Here is a 9,726-nt window from a genome sequence, read left to right on the forward strand (position 1 = left end):
GAGAAGGATTCTGGGAGATTGGTAGGACACATGGACTAAGGCATCTCCTTTTGACCTTTCCTGAATTCTTCTGGTTGGTGGTGGCTTATTAGTTCTGTGTTCCTTACCAGGACCTCCTGTCATAAAATAACTCATGCAAATGGCTACTGTGGTGCCTGGCCAGGGTAGGCAGTTTCAGTCAGTGTTTCCCCTAACAGTTTTGGGGGGAGTTTTACAGGCAAAATTGGGGGTGCTGGCTGCAGGGGGTGTGGCTTTCTTCTGATTTGTCGGTAGTGAGGTGACTAGAGCGGTGTTCCAGTTTTGTGCTCAGCCTGAACTTACCATCCTCCACCCTGACAGGGCATTCGGTCCCGTAGCAGAATTCAAAGACACTGTTATGTGTAACCCTTGAGGAGGAACCAGGACCCAGCTCTAGTTGCTGCACTATTGTTTCTCGGTTGCCCCTCCTTTGTTCTGCATTCCTTCACTTCTCTGATTAGCAATTGTTTGAATCTGCCCTTTGGAACTCAGGGAAGGTCTTAGTTGGTTAAATGAAGCCCATTTCCTACAAACAAGAAATGGGACATGGAAAGGATTTGTACCTGGGAGCTTCACAGGGTCCTGCTTGGGTCCAGAACCATTATAACTTTAGAGATACATGCTGAAATATTTTCATAAATGATATGTTTTCTGGGATTTGCTTCAGAATAATTTGTGAAAGGGGAAGTGGATAGCGGTATAGATGAAACAGGAGTGGACATGGGTTGATAGTTATGGAAGTTCATTATGTGTAGGAGTTCATCAGATTATTGTCTGCCTTTTCATGTGTTTGAAATTATCCACAATAAAAAGGTAAATGTAGGGACTTCCCTGGTGGCCCAGTGGCTAAGACTCCATGCTCCCAATGCAGGGCGCCCGTGTTCAATCCCTGGTCAGGGAACTAGACCCCACATGCCGCAACTAAGAGTTTACATGCTACAGCTAAAAGATCCCACATGCTGCAACAAAGATCCCGCGTGCAGCAACTAAGACCTGGCGCAGCCAAATAAACAAATAAATATTTTTTAAAGTAAATGCATTTTGAAAAGGTTTAATAACCTTACGTTAATAACATTGTAATAACCTTTTATAGATCATTAGGAGAAAGAGAAATACACCGGTGAGCAAAAGACATGAACAGGCAGTGTGCAAAAGAAAATATATAAATGGCAAATAAACATATGAAGAAGACTTCAGCCTCAAAAAAAATGCAAATTAAAACAATGTGTGATTATATTGTGATTTATAATAAGAAACATATATTTGGTCTTCCTCCACTGTTCCTGGCTCACAGCTCCCCAAACCCTTGGTATTTCCTAAGTGAAAAGAACAATGTGAGCATCATTTGTTATAATATTTGCTCTTCTGTAATCAGTTCCTTGAAATAGCTCCAGAGCCATAAGGGTGATAGGAGTGTCTTGTTATTCATAGCCAGCTCCTTTGAACCGCATCTGAGTTTATGTTAATGAGATGACTTTTAGAAAGCTCCTAAGGATGGGGGCTGGTTGCCAGGGGACCCAACAGTGATTAGAGGGTTGAAACTTTCAGTCACACCCCTCTCCACCTGGGGGGGGGGGTGGGGGGGGTGGGGGGGGGTGGGGGGGGAGGGGAGAGGGGCTGGAGGTTGAATCAATTGTCAATGGCCTACTATTTAATCAAGCATGTCTACGTAATGAGCCCTCCAACAGGATGGCGTTCTGAGAGCTTCCCGGTTGCTGAACAAGTGTATGTGCTGGGAGAGTGGTGCAGCTGGAGAGGGCATGGAAACCTTGTGCCCTTTTCCCACACACCTTGCCTTAGGCATCTCTTCCATCTGTATAATTCAGGTTGTTCCTGAATTATATCCTTTTACAATAAACCAGTAATCTAGTAAGCAAACTGTTTTCCTGAGTTCTGTGAGCCATTGTAGCAAATTAATAGAACCTGAGAAAGGGGTTGTAGGGAGACCCTGCCCCTCAGATTGGGACTTGAACCCACTGTCTTTTAATTGAGATCACACACCTGGTCTCAGGACTTAAGGAAACTCAGGTTCTTTATGTCTAGTTGCAGAAAAAATTCAGAGACACAGTGACAGGTAAGAAGTGGATTCATTTAGAGAGATACACATTCCACAGGCAGAATGCAGTTTGTCTCAAAAGGCAAGAGCGGCCCCAGGGCATGGGGGTCGTCTGGAAAGTGAGAGCGGCCAAGATAGAAACACACTCCACAGACAGAGTGTGGGCCTTCTCAAAAGGTGAGAGACCCTGAAATATGGGGTGGTTAGTTTTTATGGACTGGGTAATTTCATAGGCTAATGAGTGGGAGGAGTATTCCAAGTACTTTGGAGAAGGGGCGGGGATTTCCAGGAATTGGGCCACTGCCCACTTTTTGGCCTTTTATGGTTTGGCCTTGGAACTGTCTTGATGCCTGTGGGTGTGACATTTAGCATATGCTAATGTATTACAATGAGCATATAACAAGGCTCAAGGTCTACTGTAAGTCGAATCTTCCGCCATCTTGGGCCTAGTAGGTTCTAACCAGTTTTTGTCATGTCCTCAAGGACTATGTCATTCTTTTAAAGGCTGTGCCCTGCCCCCTTCCCTCCTGTTTCAGTAGGAACCTCCAATTGATAACCAGTGAGTCAGAAGTGCAATTACAACCTGGATCAGCATTTGGTGTCTGAAGCGGGGGTGGGAGGGGGTGGGGGGGGTGGGGGGGGTGGGGGGGCAATCTTGTGGGACTAAGCCTGTGGGATCTTATGCTGTCTCCAGCAGATAGTGTCAGGATTGAGTTGCTCACTAGTGTTGGAAAACACATTTGGAAATGAGAGACTTTTTTTCACCTGTAGAAGTGACTGAGGACAAAACTGAGAGATAATAACTACTGTTAATGAGGATGAGGTGAGGCAAATAACCCACCTGAGACAGGAGGGAAGGGGCAGGGCACAGCCTTTAAAAGAATGACACAGCCGCCCGAGGACATGACAAAAACTGGTTAGAACCGACCAGGGCCAGGGACTTCCCTGCTGGTCCAGTAGGTAAGACTCCACGCTCCCAATGCAGAGGCCCCGGGTTCAATCCCTGGTTGGGGAACTAGATCCCACATGCCTGCCACAACTAAGAGTCCGCATGCCGCAACTAAAAACTCTCACATGCCTCAGTGAAGATCCTACGTGCCACAACTAAGACCCAGCACGGCCCCAATAAATACATACATACATAAATTAAAAAATAAAAATAAAAAAAGAACCTACTAGAGCCAAGATGGTGGAAGATTTGACTTCCAGTAGACCTTGAGCCTCACTGTAATCATTAGCATATGCTGATGACACACCCACAGGCGCCATTATAGTTCTGAGGCCGACCATAAAAGGCCAAAAATGGGGCGGAGGCCCAGTTCCTGGAAATCCCCACCCCCTTCTCCAAGGTAGAATATTCCTCCCACTCGTTAGCAGATGAAATTATCAAGCCCATAAAAACTAACCACCCCATATTTCAGGGCTTCTCGCCTTCTGAAACGGTCCACATTCCTATAGGAGGTTTACCTCTCTAAATAAACCTGCTTTCACTTTACTACAGCCCACTCTTGAATTCTTTCCTACGCAAAGCCAAGGACCCTCACTTGGCAGCCCCAAACCTGGGACATGACCGTCCTCTCGCCCCCCATTTTCCTGCAACACACCCACCACTAGTAGATATGTAAACCCAGCAGGCCTCTCGGGTTTCTTGGTTGTCCTCTCTGTCTTCTCCAAAAGGTAGGCATTATTTGCCATCGCCATTTTACACGCGAGCTAACTAAATACTAGAGCTGTCCAAGGTGATACAACTTCAGACCTGTTCTTTTCCTCATTCAACTGAAAGAGAAGATTGTTTTTGAAATATTTTGCAATATATATAGTAATGAGTTGTTTTCTGACCTGGGTGATCCAAGATGATTGTGAAACAGAGCAGACATAAGCCCAGCCCTGTCGTTCCCTTTCCTACCCTACTTCCCTTGCCCTCCAGTCATGCTACTCTCTTCCTCCCTGAACTCTTCAGCCTTACACCCTTTAGGCATGCTCTTCCCTCAGTTCCCTCCACACCTGGGTGCTAGGAAAGGGGGGGCAGCTATTTATTTCTCCATTCCCCATCTTGTTTAGAAGATTTTGAGGAGGCTTATTAAAATTCTCTTATTGCAAAATGAAGAAAAATAGAAGGGCGCTAGAGATAGGAAAATATGTTTAGGTCCCCTACATAGATAATGTGAACATAGTTCACTAACAATATCTATTTCACAGAGACACAGCCAGCATTTTGACTTTTCAACATCCCCTGTAAACTGAGTAACAGGAGGTGGTATTCCTAAGATCCAATTCTTGAGTAAGAGGTGGCAATGAAGTTGGTAGACTTACCAGGTGAGCCCCAAAAGCAGGACAAATAGTAACCAACTAATTGAGTACTATTTTTAACAGCTTGCTTTCCCCCTGCAGGTAGTAAACAAACTGATTTGGGCTAGGTGAGTTAATAAAGCATAGCTTCTTTCCAATTCTTGGTTTTATAAAGGAAAAATCGGTGAGTTATAACTTAAGAAAAGTAGAACCAACAGATGAGCTATATAGTTTAAAAATTGTGAATGATTTTACTTTTCATCTGGAAGTTATCTCTCCCTGCCATGAACTTTGACACTTTTCCTTCTACAATAATAATCCATTCGATCATTTAATGGATACTTATTGAGAGCCTATTACATGTTTACCAGGGCTATGCTAGTGAATAAGACGAACAGAACTTTATGGTGCTTAAAGTATGGTTGGTGCAGTATGGCTCTTTGTGCTTTTGAGGACTGTAGAGAAGGACCTTATTGCTTATGTGTAGTGAACAGCAGAGGAGGGCAGGGGCCAGAACCAGGTATGCTTCTTTAGGGCACACACACAGCATTAGTTTTCTACTGTCGATATTACAAATTACTACAAATTGGTGGCTTTAAGCCACACACACTTATTATCTGACAGTTCTATAGGTTAGAATTACAACGTGGGACTTACTGGACTAAAATCAAAATATTCATTTTGGAGGTTCTAGGGAAGAGTTTTTTTCCTTGCCTTTTTCAGCTTCTAGAGGCTGCCCACATTCTTTGGCTCGTGGACCCCTTCCTACATCTTCAAAGCCAGCGTCATTGCATCTCTCTGACCATTCGTCCATAGTCACATCTCCCTTTCTGACCAAAGCTGGGAAAGATTCTCTAATGTTAAGAGCCCGGGTGATTATATTAGGCTCACGTGAATAATCCCCTCATCTGAAAATCCTTTACTTAATTGTATCATCATAATATGTTGTCATATGATATTCACAGGTCCCAGTGGTTAGGATGTGAATCTTTGGGGGGCATCATTATTCTCCTAACACATACATATATGTACAAAGATAGATATGTAATGAATTTTAAAATATATATAGAATTTTTCTCAAAAAATGTGAAATAAAGGAACAAACAATAAGACTATACCCTCAAACAGGGAATAATCATTGTAGAAAGAATAAAGTTTTTCACATATGTATTATTACTATGTCTCTGATGAGATATTTCCATTGATGTTGAGGGGAAAAAATGGAGAGCTACAGCTACAGTAGCAACATGAATAATTCTTAGAAACATGATGTCCAGTAAAAAAAAAAGCAAGTCCCAGAAGACTACCCAAACGTAGGTCTTAAGTCTATGTATGAGTTTCCTTGGGCTGCTGTAACAAATTGACAAAAGCTGGGTAGATTTAGAGCATGGAAATTTGTTCTTTCACAGTTCTGGAGGCTAAAAATCCTACATCAAGGTATTGGCAGGGCCATGCCCACTCTGAAGGCTCTAGCGAAGAGGCTTCTTCCTAGCTTTTGGGGGTTGTCAACAATCCTTAGCATTCTTTGTCTTGTAGCTGCATTACTATATTCTCTCCCTCACATGGCCTTCTTTCTTCTGTCTTTCTGTGTGTTTCAAATCTCCTCCTCTTTTTAAGGACAGTCACTGGATGTAAGGCCCACTCTAATCCTGTATGACCTCATCTTAATTTGATTACATCTGTAAATACCTTACTTGCAAAGAAGGTCACATTCATAGGTGACCATAGGGACCATTACTTATGGAATGCCAGGGACTTCAACATATCTTTTGTGGGAACATAGTTCAGCCTACAACAGTCAGGTTTCTCAGGAAATAGACTCTAAGACTGAGATTTGCTTGCAGGGCACTTACTTATGGAGTACTCTGGGGAACAACATCAGTAAGAGAATGAGGGAGGCAGGGTCAAGCTGAGGGAGAAGCTGAGCTTCAATGCAGCAGTAATAGAGGCCTCAGCCAATTCCACAGGGAGCTCTGAAGCTAGGTTGCCCCTTCAGAGATGTCTGTAATTGAGATAAGTGGGCCAGGCTCTTGTATTTCTGCATTAACCAGGCACTGGAAGCAGGCTGTCTACAGGAGGGACAAAGCAGCTCCCTTTGGCCAAGGATAATGCCCATAGAGGGACACAGCTGTGAGCCCTCAGCAATTAGCACTCTCCTCAAATGGATGTCTTGATCCTGCTGTGGGTGTCTGGGTTGCGTCCCCCAGCATCCATTTATACTATGGTTTTGGTTTTGTTTTAATATTTTATTTATTTATTTCTTTATCTGGCTGCCTGGGTCTTAGTTGCAGCACACCGGATCTTTTTAGTTGCGGCATGCAAGATCTAGTTCCCTGACCAGGGACCAAACCCTGGACCCCTGCATTGGAAGCATGGAGTCTTATTTATTTATTTTTTTTGATGTTCATTATATCCTCTTTTTTTTTTTTTTAACATCTTTATTTGGGTATAACTGTTTTACAATAGTGTGTTAGTTTCTCCTTTACAACAAAGTGAATCAGTTATACATGTATGTATGTTCCCATATCTCTTCCCTCTTGCGTCACCCTCCCTCCCACCCTCCCTATCCCACCCCTCTAGGTGGTCACAAAGCACAGAGGTGATCTCCCCGTGCTATTCGGCAGCTTCCCACTAGCTATCTAATTTACATTTGGTAGTGTGTATGTGTCCCTGCCACTCTCTCACATCATCACAGCTTACCCTTCCCCCTCCCCATATCCTCAAGTCCATGCTCTAGTAGGTCTGTGTTTTATTCCCGTCCTACCACTAATCTCTTCATGACATTTTTTTTCTTAGATTCCATATATATGTGTTAGCATACGGTATTTGTTTTTCTCCTTCTGACTTACTTCCCTCTGTATGACAGACTCCAGGTCTATCCACCTCATTACAAATAACTCAGTTTCATTTCTTCTTATGGCTGAGTAATATTCCATTGTATATATGTGCCACATCTTCTTTAGGAAGCATGGAGTCTGAACCACTGGACCACCAGGGAAGTCCCTACAATATGGTTCGTAATAGATCTCAAAAATAAGCACAACTAAACAATATATTATTTCATATAAATTTGTGATAAAGTATGTATGTATATATATTTTAAAAACATTTATATATAAAAACAGCAGAATGACACACAACATTTAGGAATGTGTTTACCTCTGAAGTGTAGGATAGGGTAGCTTCTTGAGTCTTTGGTTCTTGAATTGGATGGTAAGTTTAGGGTTTTTTTAAATTTAATTAATTAATTAATTAATTAATTAATTTTTTGCGGTACGCGGGCCTCTCACTGTTGTGGCCTCTCCCGTTGCGGAGCACAGGCTCCGGACGCGCAGGCCCAGCGGCCATGGCTCACGGGCCCGGCTGCTCTGCGACATGTGGGATCTTCCCGGACCGGGGCACGAACCCGTGTCCCCTGCATCGGCAGGCGGACTCTCAACCACTGCGCCACCAGGGAAGCCCAGGGTTTTTTAAAATTATATTTTGATTTATAACTAACTTATGTATTTCAGATAATCTTTTGTATATATCAAATATATTTACAAATATAATAAAGGGAAGAAAGAAAAGAACCAGGTGAGAGTTATAGAAATGAAGGTAGCCATAAATTTTAGGAAAAAAAAAAAAGAATAAAGATAGCAAATCCTGAGTCCACTGCTAAAGGAAGCATTTAGGTGAAAAAAAACTTCACCTGAAATTCCCTCATATTTTTTACTTCAGTTTGTTTGCATAACCATCCTAAAGTTTTGTTATTTTTGGCTAGCAGTGTGCTGTTGGCAAAATATATTGTTTACTTTCCCTTTCACCTCATTTTAAACTGATGTGTTCATCATGGCACGAATTTTTTTTTAAGTGTAAGAATATTTTGGGTAAGGCTTCTGGAATGATTAATAGATCTGCTGGTGAAACAAAGAAATCCAGTAAATGTGCAACCCTGATATGTTATCTCACTATGTCTTTTTTAAAGGTATGTTGAGTGGAGAAAGCAAGTGGTTGGCTTATGTTTGTATGATCACAGTTTGTACTTTTTTTCTTCTTTTTTAATTGAAATATACAAAATATTTATTGTTGACATACAATATTATGCTAGTTTTAGGTGTACTGCATAGTGATTTGCCAGTTGCATACATTATGAAATTATCACCCCAATAAGTCTAGTAACCATCTGTCCCCACACAAAGTTATTACAATATTATTGGCCATATTCCTTACATTGTGTATTATATACCTGTGGCTTATTCATTTTATAACTGGAGATTTGTACCTGTTAACCCCTTTCACCGATTTCAATTTCTAATTGTCATACAATTTCCAATGTCAAAGGTTTGTTTATCATGGCACTATTTCTTTTTAACCTAGAATTGAACACCTCAACTGAACTTAAAGGAGAAATTAAGTGCAATATTTTGAACTGCGTTTAAACGAAGATGAGATAGAAGATAGAACTGTTATAAATATGTAAGTTTTATTATACAGACAAATGAAGGATTCAGCTCTGTTGTAATGTATTCTTAAAAATTCCTAGCTTCTATGTGATTCTCTAATTATGGAATTTTGTTTCATTATATTGAACTACTCCTGATTTCACCATGAAAATCTGACCTGGAACTCAATTTACAGAAATACTGCAAATGAATTTACAATTAAATGGGAATATTGGTATATTAATATGATACAATTTGGTTGATTACCATTTTTTTCCATATTAAAGATTATTCTGAACTCTAAATCTTTTAAATAAATGAGACTGAAATCCAATGTGGTTACGTCTGAGTATGTTATCTGTGTAACAACCAAATATTTCTAGAGACTGTTCTATTCTCCCTTAAGCATTTTTAAAAATGCTGCCTTCTCTGATCTAGTTATTGAGAAATGATTTAATAACCACAGTGTTTTTTCCATGCATTTCTTTTTAAATTTAATTGGAGTATAGTTGATTTACAATGTTGCGTTAGTTTCAGGTGTACAGCAAAGTGATTCAGTTATATATATACATATATTCATTCTTTTTATAGATTCTTTTCTCATATAGGTTATCACAGAATATTGAGTAGAGTTCCTGGTGCTATACTGTAGGTCCTTGTTGGTTATCTGTCTTATACATAGTAGTGTGGATGTTCAACCCAAGCCCCTGATTTATTCCCCCACATTTCCCCTTTGTTAACCATAAGTTTGTTCTCGATATCTGTAAGTCTGTTTCTGTTTTATAAATAAGTTCATTTGTATCTTCATTTTTAAAATTAGATTCCACACGAGTGATATCATATATTTGTCTTTCTCTGACTTACTTCACTTAGTATGATAACCTCTAGATCCATCCATGTTGCTGCAAATAACATTATTTAATTCTTTTTTATGGCTGA

General features: G+C 40.8%; 1 long non-coding RNA gene across 1 annotated transcript in view; it reads left to right on the plus strand.

Moving 5' to 3' along the window:
• Window positions 1-9,119, plus strand: part of LOC131760137 (uncharacterized) — a 91,393-nt gene extending 82,274 nt beyond the window's left edge. Inside the window, exon 6 of the long non-coding RNA XR_010841224.1 lies at window positions 8,723-9,119. This is a non-coding gene — a long non-coding RNA (uncharacterized lncRNA). The remainder of the gene's footprint in view (window positions 1-8,722) is intronic.
• The last annotated feature ends 607 nt before the right edge of the window (window positions 9,120-9,726 follow it).

The sequence above is a fragment of the Kogia breviceps genome, chromosome 7, assembly GCF_026419965.1.
Source record: "Kogia breviceps isolate mKogBre1 chromosome 7, mKogBre1 haplotype 1, whole genome shotgun sequence".
Taxonomy (NCBI): domain Eukaryota; kingdom Metazoa; phylum Chordata; class Mammalia; order Artiodactyla; family Physeteridae; genus Kogia; species Kogia breviceps.